We start from the raw sequence: 14,794 nt of genomic DNA on the forward strand, positions 1-14,794 counted from the left end.
TTTTATTTTTAAATATTTCAAACATGCAGAAAAGTTGAAAAAAGTGTATGAAAATTACTCATATGTCTACTATCTAGATTCAGCAAATGCAAGAGTGATTTAATATTCGTCTATGACCCAACAAGCTTGCTTATAGATACCTACACAAAATAAAAGAGCATATGTGGCCACAAACAAAAAAAAGATGAACATAAGAATTTGCATAAGAATTTTATCTGTAATTGCCACAAACCAATACTACATAATTACTCATCAACAAGAAAATGAACAAATCTTTAAAATTTATTTGCTCAAAGACATACTACACAGGAAAGCAAAAGGGAACTACTGATACATATAGCATGAAAAAAAATGTAATATATCAAATTCTGAGCAAAATAAAAGTCATTTTCACAAGAGGGCTTACACTTATGTTTTTATTTATGTCAAATTTTAGAACTAATCAAAAGTGATAGAGAAAAGTAGTTACACTGAGAAGTACAGAAAATGATGGGAACAAAACTCAAATCATGAACAGACTTTCCTATTTACTCTTTGGTAAGTTCTCTAATTATTACTCAGTTTATTTCATTCACTTAATATGAGCACATCAATAGGCAAGTTTAAAAAAAGAGAAAGAAAAGAAATATAAAGAAATGACTGACATATTGCTAGCAAAACAACACATAAAAATCTGATATTTCTTGGAATTCCATTCGTGGCTCAGCAGTTAACAAGCCCCACTAGAACCCATGAGGATGTGGGTTTGATCCCTGGCCTTGCTCAGTGGGTTAAGGATCTGGTGTTTCTGTGGGGTAGACCACAGACACGGTTCATATCCCACATTGTAGCTGTGGTGTAGGCCGCCAGCTGCAGCTCCTAACCTGGGAACTTCCATATGCCACAAGTGTGGCCTTAAAAAGAAAAAAAAAAAATCTGTCATTTCTTATGTAGTCTTCACTTGTTTTGAGAACTAATTATTATGGGATATGTGGTATCATGACTTTTGGTCTTTGCTTCAACTTCCAGTAAACAGTCCTTATTCCTACCCCTTCCCTGCAAATAAAGACAGATTGATTTTTGGCAGAAGAGAGCCTTCATAAACTCAAAAGATGATGAGACAATAGTGTGGAAATGGCTGCCTTTCAATATTAAGCTGATTACATGCATTTTGGCCTAGTATTTTAGGAACAGCTATAGCAAGAATCAGTTCTAAAAGAATCAGTAAAGAGAACACTGATAATTTCTTTGTTTACAGCTGGATCTGCAGGCCAAGATAGATTCTACAATGAAAAGTGAGCTATATTCAGTGTGAACCTCATATACCTAATGCATGAGATTTGAGTTTCAGTTATTATTGCCAGACTTGGTTAGACAACACAAAACTTCCTACACAAGTTTTAATAATTCCATTCAAGGCTAAGAAGGAACTGGAAAGATTAGCTTCTCTAGATAGGTTATTTTTATAAACTCAAAAAAGTGTGAACTAATAAAAATGACTGTGTCACAAAAATCTATCTCCAGGAATAAAGGATACTCAGGACATCAAGAAAGACTTCCAATTAGTCACATGCTTCGGTGATGTAGCCTACAAGCTAAGTCCAAAGAATAAACAAACAAAGCAGAAATTATAACAGAGAAAAAGATAGGAAATGTTGAAAGGTGCTTTTCATTTATCATGCTTCCATGTAAAGTAATCACAATTAAAATAGTTCTCTTGGCCATATAAACTGCCTAATTCACTCTTGAACGGGAGAGAAGTATAATTTTTTTCTTAATTTTGAGTACAATTTATTATCCAGATTTCATAGATACTTGCTAAAGAGGAGGATCCATTTGCAAAACTCAAGATCATTTGCCTATGTGTCTAATCTACTGTCTACAAACTAGCATGGTCAGAAATAGAGATGACAAATTTCCATTTACCTGGATTTTTATCTATTTATTAATTGGTTCACAACTCAATGGATACAAAAGGGACATTCTTTTACTTAGACTTTAAAATCCATAACAGAAAAGTAAATATAGAAATCTGGTTTAGAATGGAGAAGGTTGGAATAATAGTGTACATTTTTTCAATAATCACAAAATTATAGTCAGTAAACAAAATACCCTAATGTCTGGAGTGAGAGAGAAGACAACTTGGATGATTCCAACTTTTACATATCATTAAACTATCAGTTCAATAAAGAGTAAATAGTAGCAGTGTTTATTAAACACTAAGTGGAAAATGAAAGTATGGTCTACAAGTCTGTTTGTTTGGCATCCAGGAGTCCAACCAAAATTTTGTGGATGCAGATCCCTCAGATACAGAGTGTTGAGAGTACTATGTCATTTTATGTAGGGGACTTGAGCATCTGTGGATTTTGATACTAAGGGAAGACTATACTATTTTGTCCCTGAATTGAGAGAATGTGATTTTGTCAAGGAGGGAAAGAATACCATTGTGTTCTTTCTTCTGAGAAGTCGAGTAATATGGCTGAGAAATTTCTGCTATGCATAGGAATTTTACTTTATTGTTAGATTAATAAGTTTTCATTTGGGAAAAGTTGATGCTAGTCATTGAGTAGATTTGTTTGAGAGGTTAGTGAAGATGAGGAAATGGAGACGGCCAGTATAGAAAATTCTCTTAGTAAGTGTGACTATATTTTTATATTCCACATGAACAAAATCATACTGTATTTGCCTTTCTCCGTAGGACTTACTTTTTGGCATAATATGCTCAAGTTCCATCAATGTTGTCACAAATGACAAGATTTCATCTTTTTAAAAAAATGAGTAATATTTCATTTATATGTGTATCTATTTCATTATTTATATATGTATGTGTATATAAATATATGTTTATTGCACATGTATATTTATAATGTATATACATATATATATACTGTTATATACGTGTGTGTGTGTGTGTGTGTGTGTGTGTGTGTGTGTGTATGTCACATCTTTATCTGTTTATCTGTTGGTAGGTACTTGGAATGTTTCCATATCTTGGCTATTATAATGCTGTGATGAATATAAAAATAAAACAAACAAAAGTAAAAGCAAACAAATGAATAAACCAAATCAAATAAACACAAATTTACAAAAAAATGGAATACTTGTTAACAGAGTCTTAGAGGTTGGAAAGAAAAGAATAACTATATGGTGACAAATGGAAACTAAATTTTTGGTGGTGAGCATGCTGTGGTGTTTATAGAAGAAGAAATATAATGCTGTACATGTTAACCAGTGAGTTAAGGATCTGGTGTTGTCATGAGCTATGCTCTAGGTCACAGATGTGGCTTGGATCCTGCATTGCTATGGCTGTGGTATAGGAAAAAAAAAAAAAAAATGGATGCTTTAAACAATAAGCATAACTTCGGCCTTAAACTTCTCAATATTTTTAAGTAAGACATCAATATCACAGAAAAAGTAATATTATTTAATAGATATCTACAAATTTTTAGTGTTTTTAAAATACACGATTGTTTTTTCACTAAAACATTAAATATTTTAAATATTTAGTTAAAATAGTATTTTAATATTTTAACTAAATATTAAAAAGTATTCTACAATTTATTGGGTAAGCATATGGAATTTCTTCTTAAGCCTGACAAAATCTGCAGTGATGATATTTATGGCATGGATTTTAGACTCAGGCAGACTGGATTTAATTCCTCATGGTGCTTAGTAGCTGCATGACCTTGAGGTCTTTGTCTGTGTCTGGTACCATTGAGACTGAACACTTCATTATGAAAGTATTTACTTATTGTTTACCCATGCTCTTTGCCCAATTTTATGTTGTTGTTTTATTATTCTTATCTCCTTGATTAAAAAAAAAATCTGTATTACAGTTTCCCTATCATATTCTACCAGATAGTATTGCATTGTAATTATTTTGTTTGATAACTATAGTAACTTAAGATATTTTAATATATATGTACATTATTCATTATAATTTCTTTGCCTAATTTGGTTCTTATAAAAACTTCCTCATTCAGGTGAATTTATATTTTCTTGAAATATAATTACATTTATTAATTATATATTTTTAATATAAATATATATATAATTTATTTATATTTATTGTTTATATTTATATATTCTTGAAATAAACAGTGACAATTATTCTGACACTGATCTCATGATTAATTTTGCCAGGTATTTGCGATGTGAAAACTCAGGTATTTTTTTAACCTAGAAAAAAATGTTAATTGACTTTGTTCTTGATCCATGTATTTCTGCACATTTTAAAAATTAAAAGGATAATCATAGAATATAGGTAAGGGATAAAGAATGAAAATATAGAGTGCACAGAATGCATGCACAGTACTCAAAATCCAGCTCAAACAAAAACATTTCCATCCTTTATGTCCTTATGTGCCCCTTTTAAATACTATTAAAATCTACTCTTAAAAGTATTTGCTTTCTGCAATTTTGTTTGTAAAATTCACTTGTTGCTCTTGAGAGGTTTATTATGTGAGTTCAAATCCTAAATAAGTGTACTTTTGCATGCTTTTGAATTTTTCAGTTGGCCTTTGTTTTTTATAGATCATATTACTAAAATTCAATTATGTAACTGCATGTAACTACAATTAACTTTTACCAGTATAATATACTGCATTATGACTTTTTTGCATTATGACTGTAGTATAGTTATCCATTGATTATAAAGAAAAATTGGTAGAAATTTGAGCTGTACTTTTTTTCCTCTCTTTCTTGCACACAATTCATGTTTTACATTTGCTTTTACATGCTTATGGGTAAACATGTGTTAGGTATGATAGAAGATATATATCTAGGAATTAATTACTGTATTAGAATTTTCAAATTTATTAGATAAATAAATCCATGTTTCCCCAAAGTTGTGCCCTTTTATATTTTCATCTGAAGGGCTTAACAATGGAAATATAAAGGCAGGTCTTTCAAGAAGTTTTTCTGTTAAAAAAAAAATGGAGCAAAAATTGGGGGGACAAATTGGGAGTTCGGGATTAACATATACACATTATTATACATATTATTATACATGAAATAATCAACTAGGGACTACTGTGTAGTACAGTGAACTCTACTCAATATTCTGTAATAATGTATATAGGAAAAGAATCTGAAAAATAATGACTATATGCATATATATAACTGAATCACTTTGTGTACAATATAAAATAAAAATTAAATTTAAAAAATAAAGTTATGCAAACTTTTATTTTTTTTGTATGTGTGATAGAAGAAATAATGCCAAATACATAAGCTAATTTAACCCTTCCACCCCCATAGAATTTTAAACATGATGATAGAGGAGTAAAGGTAGAAAATTTTCTGGCTATTTTCCTTCTGTAGATGAAAGGGCTATTGTTTCATGACTATCTGCTAGGACTAGCTCTAGATATGGGGTATGGACACCCAGTGTAGTAGGCTGGACAGCAGAGTGTGTGGATTTGGATTCTGGTTATGTGGGCAGAAATCATGGGAGAGGTCTGTAGGATTCAAATGGTTCCTTCTCCTTGGCCCAGTAGGTAGTAAGAAAGATCATTAGCTGAAATTTTACAGATCTCTTTTGTTTAAGTTGTAAAAGAGTACTATTGATTAACCTCCCTAACTTTTAATTTAGCTGTTATTAATTGTATCCCCAAATCTCAGATCCATTTTATTTTTCCAGAGATAATTACAAATGAGTGGTTTTTTTCTTATCATCTAGCAACCATTTTTTTAAGAAAAGTACAAATATGGAAGAATGTATGAATGGGTCTCTCCATATAATATTTTATATACACATTAAAATATTTATAATTGAGATTCTGTAAAATTCTTCTATTTATTAGTGTCGTACAACTGTGTGCAGCTGTGTGTGTGTGAGTGTGTAAACATGTTACTAAGTCCAAGCTCACAGTTCTTGACATGCAACAGGCCAATTAAATGAGAGACAAGTCACTGGGGCAAGAAACAGTGACTTCATTCAGAAAGCCAGCAGAAGGTGGCGGACTAGTATTCCAATAAACCATCTTACCTGGGTTAGAATTGAGCCCTCCTTTATACTGAAATGAGATGGGGTGTGGCTGATTGTTGCAAACTTCTTGGTAGGAAAATCCCTTTGTTCTTGCAGCTGTCAGTGTCTGGTCACAATGTTCCCATAAAACTCTAACAAGATCATTGTTATTTTCTGTTTTGCAACTTTTATTATACCTTTAAAGGTCAAGCCTGAGAGACAGAGGCTTGAGAATGGGCTGTCTTGTGTATTTCAGGCTTTAGGCCACATTGTCTTACAAAGGTGCAGAACCAGCATAGTTAAACACAGACAACAGAGCACAAGAGTTAGAGCTAAGAGAATAGATCCAATATGGAGTAAGGTTCATTCTTCTGTATTACAAAATGGCATAATTGTTGAGAGCAATTAAGATCCAGACTACATGAGTTTGGATTTCACCTCCAAATTTTACTAGTTCTGTGACCCTGAACATACCTCATATACTTTCTCTGATGAAGTTATCTTTAAGTGAGGTTAACTCACAAGATTATCAACATTAAGTTAATCTTTGTAAAGAACTTAGAACAGCGCCTAATAAATATTAAACAGTATTTAAGTAATGGTTAAAAAATATATAAATTATAAATACTGCTGAATGTAATTCCTGGTTATTGATTTTAACCAGAAATTACATTTAGTTGCAATATAGTATTCCATCATAAGTGTGTATTTAATCTTCCCATTTGACCACTATTCTAGTAATTTCTAATCATATTCCTCTGCAAACAAGTGTATGTAAAAATTCCTACATTTGTCCCTTTATGTGCTACTTTTTATTTAGAGTGAATATCAGGAATTGGAACTGCCAAAGCAACAGTATTGTATGAATATTTCTAGTTTTAACAAATATTTGGCCTCAGTATACTTGGTTTAATATATATATTTTCTTGAAGCATGAACACTTTTCATGACACACTCAATAATATTTGATGTGGCCAAGCTTAAATTTTTTTAAATTTTGCCATTTTATGTCAGCACAATTAATAAAATATGTTCTTATCATAACTTACATTCTCCTGATTACCACTTGAACAGATTACTTTATTTAACGAATATCTATGTAGTCTATAATACATGCCAAACATTATTCTAGGTACTATGGTAAAAGAAGTGACAGAACTTCCTCTGAATATTTAGGGGTCAATTTTTACATCTGTTGGTAGTGGTAAGGAGTTGATATTAGCAGTTATCTTATTAGTTTATGGATAACTATTTTATATAGGTATTACCCATTATTTCCTCCTACATGAATTATCTAATTTTGTAATTTACCATTACTACTACTGATTTATTTTTTCTTGTGGATATGTGTGGTTTTATTACTATTATTTTTAAATCTGTAAATTGTGTGCCAATGTCTTTTGCTCATTTTGATTAAATGGTTCTCATTTTGTTGTTTTACTCATTTTCACTTGTACTTTCGCTTTGTTTGTCAGGCTTTTTAAATTTTTTTGTTTTGAGATAGTTGTAGATTCACAAAAAGTTGTAAAATGTAGAGGATATCTTATGTCACCTTCACCTAGTTTCCTCCAAAATTAACAGTGTAGATAACCGTATTTCAGAAAAGTAATATTGATATCATCCAATCATATTCACATACTGCAGGTTTTCTCTCAACTCAGTTGTTTGTATGAGTGTATGTTTAGTTTGGTAAGAATGTTACCACAGTGCACAGTCATGAAGTTACCACTGTAGTGAAAATGCAGAATTGTGCATTTCAGGGATCCATTATGCTGCCATCAGCTGCCTCCCTCCCCTCTTCTCTAATCTCAGTCCACAACTAATCTATTCTCTATCTTTATAATTATGTAATTTCAAAATGTTGCATAAATATAACCATAAGCTATATAAACTTTTGAGATTTTTTTTAACCAATACACTGTCTTACAGATTTTCCCCTTGTTTTTCTTTATAATTGCATTGATTTAAAAATATATATATATATCATTTTTTCCATCTACTTTCCTTACTTTTTTTTTGTTATTCTTCCTTTTATTGTTTTCTGAGGTTGGAAGTTAAATTTGTAATTTGAGAACATTCCTCTTCAGATGTAAGAGTTTAATACTATTGATATCCTCAGCATTACTTTAAGGGTATATCACACATACTTTTGATATATTACATTTTCTTCTTCATTCAAGTTATGAATATTTTGTTTCTTTTCAAACTTTATCTTTGATTCATGGATTACTTAGAAGTGTGGCTTTTAATTACCATATATTTAGGGATTTTGCTCTCTTTCAGTTATTGATTTCTAATTTGATTTCATTAGGAATAAAAAGCACTTTGTGATTTCATTTATTTTTAATTTGTTAAGATTTATATTTTTTCTATGATATGAAGCATTTTAAAAAGTGTTTTATTTTTGTAAAAATTATTCTCTTGTTGGAGAGATTGTCCTATATATGTTAATAAAATCCTATTGGTTGACTGAGATGTTCAGATCTTCTATACCTTTGTTGATTTTCTCATTGCCAAGAGTAGGATATGCAAGTCTACAAATACAATTGTGAATTTGTCTATTTTTTTTTTAAACTCTATCCATTTTCACTTTATATTTTGAGGCTCTGTGTTTTGCTGCTTACCCATTTCAGTTATGTATTCCTGGTGGGTTGATCCTTTAATGATAATGTAATGTCCCTTTTTGCTTATAGCAATTTTCTTTGCTTTGAAGCCTACTTTATCTGATATTAATACAGTCACTTGTGTTTTCCTTTGCAATCAATGTTTTCCTGGTTTATCATTTTCCATCCTTTTGTATTACACCATACATATATTGCTAAATTTGAAGTGATCTTCTCAGTGACAAGATAATATGGGTTTATTGAGCTCCACCAAACAGGCCTGCAAGGCTTGCCCTTACCCAGCTTTAAGACTGAAGAAAGAGACTAGAGTCATCTACAAAGACATCAATGGTTTAATGATGGGGAAGTTTACACATCTGGAGCAAATTTCTGAAGAGACATCTATTGTGTGTGGTGTTTAGTGGGCAGGACATAGTAGAAATCTTCACTCCAGGGTGGAGTGGGGTGGATGAGAGTATTGCTGGTCAGATTGGCTTATTAGTTACCAACTGGGAAATCAACAGAGGGAACACCCACTAATACCCTTTTTAATAAGAGCAATCACTGACTGGGGCCTGGATCCAGTATGTAGGATGGTCAGTCAGGTGAATACAGTATAGGTGAAGCAGGCATATTCAAGCAGGAGATGCACAGAAAGCAAGAGAACAGCTGTCTTGAGTGGCCTGATCATACAGTGTTTTATGTTTGTTCATGTTTTTAAGCCATTCTGTCAGTCTCTGCATTTTAATAGCTATTTGATCCATTTATATTCAGTATAATTTTTAATATGTTAGGACTTCTTATGGATTATTTGGACATTTTAAAGAATCCATCTTGATAAATTTATAGTGTTTTTGAATGTATTTCTTTGTGTAATTTTCTTAATGGTACTTTCATGTCTTAGAATATACACATATGACCTATGGCAGTCTCCTGGAATTAAGATTTTATCATGCTGTGTAAAGCATGGGAACCTTAATTTCATTTAAGTCCCTTTAATTTCCCAAGTTTTTAAATATTATTTTGTGTGACATACAGTGTTATAGTGGCTACTTCAATTATCACCATTTATTTTTAAAAATTATGAGGACAAAGACAGTCCATTGGGGTATCTTAACTACTAGTCCTGTCAGGCTACTCAATAGCTCTAAATGGATGAGAGGATTCTATGGTCCATGAGAATAAGGAACATTTCCCTGGAATGGCCCCTTGTTGTAGTAGATTTCCTCTATTACTTTATTGAAGCTGCCCAACTTCTTTATCTCTAGTTGGAAAAAAAAAAAATGGCTGTTGACTTACAAAGAAGAGCACTTCCTAGCCAGGCACTTATGGTGGTGTGATTTCCCTTGCTGGTGTTTCCTGGTCATCACCATCTGCTTATCTGGGTGGTAGAGTATGTTCGTGGCTTCTTTTTGTCAGCTGGGCTTTTGACTGATACTTCTTAGTGGCACCCCTAAGCTTATGAGAACATCTATTCCACCTGATGGTGGAATGAGTCTAACTAGGCCAACATCAGTTTCTAGGTTTGGAGTCAGGAGACACTGGTCCATCTGCATTTGAATGATTTCTAATATCATTCTCTGATGAAAGGAAACAAGGAGATTATGGCTGATTCTAGGACTGGGTAGCAAATATACAAGATGTGCCTAGAACATCTTGTTCTGGGAAGTAAGGATATGCTCAAATGCAAAAAGATAAGATAATGTTAAATAATGCAGGAGCCAATGTTAGATCTCCCAAAGGCCAAAACTTGAAGTAATTTGAGAACCAAAGTAAATAACATTATATTTTATAACTTAATTATACTACAAATATAAAAACCCACACTAATATAAGTAAATTAATAATTTAATAGAGGTGAAGACACAAATCTTTTGTACAGAAATCCCAATAATTTATGTAGATACTTCCCCAAAAGTTTCTTTCAGGTAAAATAGTGTTTAAAAGATGTTCTGAATTGAAAAGTGGGGTGTAGAGTCATTTTATTCCTCATAAGAAGTCATTGGATATATGGTAGCAACCCCACACTGGGCATGACCTTAGGGAAGGCAGCTCCTAATGAAAGACGGGAATTCTCAGGAAGAGATGTAGCTAGAAGCCATATTCAGACAACATTCTTAGAGTCACACCAAGATAGATTTTTGTTTTCCTGTTTACAGCTATAGGTATCGTCCCTGAATTAGAATTGTAGATGAATATTTAGCTTTTGTCAGAGATTTTGAAGATCCTTATTTCATTCTTTTCCTAGTCAATTATTCATATACATGTGTATATGAATATATGCATGAATATATACACCCATTCATGTATCTTCATATAAACAGGGCCACAATATTGTAAAGTAGTATATATATATATATTCTTGGTAAAATAATACAAATACTACAGCTTCATTTTGTTAGGTTGTGTTTCCAAGTAGTTCATTAAAGTAAGGTATACTTTAAGGAAATCTTAGTCATCTGCAGGGAAGTTCATTGATTTTAGACAATTTTATTTTAAAAGTTCCACTTGTGGATTCTGGTTAGTTAATTTATTAAATCTCTTCTTAGGCTTAAATTTTCCCCTCTGCAAATTCCCTGGCTTATTCATAACCTTTTTGCTTTTTTTTGTCTGTTTTCAGTCAGATCTTGTATTTTTGGCTCCAAAGAAAAAAGGAAATATTTGACAATTCACTCTACACTCCTTTAAAACCCCAAATTGTGACAAGTATGTTTTCCACTGTTCAGCAAAAAGCATGTGTTACATGTCCCTTCTATAGTTGAAGTTTTCTTTTTGAGATGACTTATGAGAAAGCACACTTCTAAGTGTCCATTGCTCTTCCTGAAGTCAATCATAACTCCCGATGCCCTGAGCATCAAAGATTTACATAGCCATCAGGAGAGCAGGAAATATGTTATCAAGTCAATCTCCATATTCTTGTTTCCACCTATAGACCATGCAGTATAAATCATTTGTGCCCAATTACTGATAGGTTTTGCCCTCCACATTTATAATTCATAAGCTATTTCAGAGATTTTAGATAGAAAGAAATATCTTGAAATGAGACAAGACTCAGTATACAGACCAGTGGAAGAGAATAGAGAACCCAGACACCTATGGTCTATTAATCTTTGACAAAGGAGGCAAGAACATAAAATGGGAAAAAGACAGTCTTTTCAGCAAGTATTTCTGGGAAACCTGAACAGCTGCATGCATATCAATGAAAGTAGAACACACCCTTATGCCATGTACAAAAATAAACTCAAAATGGCTTAAAGATTAAACCTACGACAAGACACCATCAAACTCCTAGAAGAGAACCTAGGCAAAACATTCTCTGACATCAACCTTGCAAATGTTTTCTTAGGTCAGTCTCCCAAGGCAACAGAAATAAAAGAAAAAATAAACCAGTGGAACCTAATGAAACTGACAAGCTTTTGCATAGCAAACTAAACCATAAAAAAAAGATAACCTACAGAATGAGATAAAATAGTTTCAAATGGTGCAACTGACAGGGCTTAATATCTAAAATATACAAAAAACTCATACAACTCAACGGCATAAAAACCAACAATGCATTTGAAAAATGGGCAAAAGACCCGTATAGATATTTCTCCAAAGAAGATATACAAATGGCCAACCACAACATTAAAAACTGCTGAACACCACTAATTATTAGAGAAAGGCAAATCAAAACTACTATGAAGTGCTACCTCACATTTGTCAGAATGGCATTTGTTAATAAGCCCACAAATAACAAACGCTGGGGAGGGTGTGGAGAAAAGGGAACCTTCCTACATTGTTGGTGGGAATATAAATTTCTACAACTACTATGGAAAACAGAATGGAAGTACCTCAGAAAACTAAATATAGAACTAACATATTACCCAGAAATCCCACTTTTGGTCATATATCTGGAAAAAAATTTCCTTAAAAATGATACATGCACTCATATGTTCATTGCAGCACTATTCACAATAGCTTAGATATGGCAACAACCTAAATGTACATTGACATATGAATGGATTTTAAAAAATGGGCATAGAGGGAAGCTACCTCAACATAATAAAGGCCATATATGACAAACCCACAGCTAACATCATTCCCAATGGTGAAAACCTGAAAGACTTCCCACTGAGATCAGGAATAAGACAAACAAGGATGTCTGCCCTCTCACTACTCTTCAACATAGTTTTGGAAGTCCTAGCCATAGCAATCAGAGAATGAAAAAATAAATAAATAAAAGGAATCCAAATTGGAAAGGAAGAAGTAAAACTATCACTATTTGAAGAAGACATGATACTATACCTAAAGAATCCTAAAGACCCTACCAGAAAACTGTTAGAGCTCTTCCATGAACTTGGAAAAATGGCAGGATACAAAATTAATACACATAAATCAACTGCATTTCTATATACTAACACAAAAGATCAGAAAGAGAAATTAGGGAAGCCATCCTATTTACCATTGCATCCAAAAGAATAAAATACCTAGGAGTAAACCTACCCAAAGAGACAAAAGACCTGTGCTCTGAAAGCTATAAGACACTGATGAAAGAAATCAAAGATGACACAAACAGATGGAAAGATCTACCATGCTCGTGGATTGGAAGAGTTAATATTATCACAATGACTATACTACCCAAGGCAATATACAGAGTCAACGCAATCCCTATCAAATTACCAGGGATATTTTTTACAGCACTCAAACAAAATATTTTAAAGTTTGTTTGGAAGCACAAAAGACCCAGAATAGCCAAGGACATCCTGAAAAAGAAAAATGGAGCTGGAAGAATCAGGCTCACAGACTTCAGACTATACTACAAAGCAACAGTCATTTAAACCATATAGTACTGGCACAAATACAGAAATATAGTTCAGTGGAACAGGATAGAAAGCCCCGAATTCAACCCAGGCACCTACAGCCAACTCATCTATGACAAAGGAGGCAAGAATATACAATGGAGAAAAGACAGCTTGTTCAATAAGTGGTGCTGGGAAAACTGGACAGCCACATGGAAAAGAATGAAATTAGAACACTCCCTAACACCATACACACAAATAAACTCCAAATGGCTTAAAGACCTAGATATAAGACCAGACACTATCAAACTCTTAGAGGAAAACATAGGCCAAACACTCTGTGACATAAATGACAGCAACATCTTCTCAGATCCACCTCTTAGAGTAATGACACTAAAAACAAAAATAAACAAGTGGGACCTAATCAAACTTTAAAGTTTCTGCACAGAAAAGGAAACCCCAAACAAAACGAAAAGACAACACACAGAATGGGAAAAAATATTTGCAAATGAATCAACTGACAAGGGATTAATCTACAAAATTGATAAACGGCTCCTACAGCTTAATACCAAAAATAACAAACAACCCCATCAAAAAATGGGCAGAAGATCTAAAGAGACAATTCTCCAAATAAGACATACAGATGGCCAAAAAACACTTGAAAAGATGTTCAACATCACTCATTATTAGAGAAACGCAAATCAAAACCACTCTGAGGTACCACCACACACCAGCCAGAATGGCCATCATCAAAAAGTCTACAACCAATACGTGCTGAAGAGGGTGTGGAGAAAAAGGAACCCTAGTACACTGTTGGTGGGATTGGTGCAACCACTGTGGAAAACAGTATGGAGATTCCTCAGAAAACTAAAAATAGAACTACAATTGGATTCAGCAATCCCATTCCTGGGCATCTATCCAGAGAAAACCATGAGTCATAAAGATACATGTGCTCCGATGTTCACTGCAGCACTATTTTCAGCAGCCAAGGCATGGAAACAACCTAAATGTCCATTGACAGAGGGGTGGATCCAGATGTGGTACATATACACAAATGAATATTACTCAGCCATTAAAAGGAATGAAATAATGGCATTTTTAGCACCATGAATGGACCTAGAAATTATCATGCTAAGTGAAGTCAGTCAGACAATGAGACACCTACATCAAATTCTTTCACTGACATGTGGAATCTGAAAAAAGGATACAGTGAACTTTGCAGAATGGATACTGACTCTCAGATTTTGAAAAAATTATGATTTCCAAAGGAGTTAGTTCTGGGGTTGGAGGAATGTGTTGGGGATGTGGGAAGGAAATCCTATAAAATTGGATTGTGATGATCATTGTACAACTATAAATGTAATAGATTCATTGAGTAATAAAAAATGAAAAGAAGATGTGGTATGTATACACAATGGAATACTATTAAGCCATAACAAAGAACAAAATAATGACATTTGCAG

The sequence above is a fragment of the Sus scrofa genome, chromosome 11, assembly GCF_054392235.1.
Source record: "Sus scrofa isolate SSC_HxYL_T2T_F1_AM1 chromosome 11, Sscrofa_HxYL_maternal_Yorkshire_Landrace_v2.0, whole genome shotgun sequence".
In the NCBI taxonomy this organism is placed as follows: Eukaryota; Metazoa; Chordata; class Mammalia; order Artiodactyla; family Suidae; genus Sus; species Sus scrofa.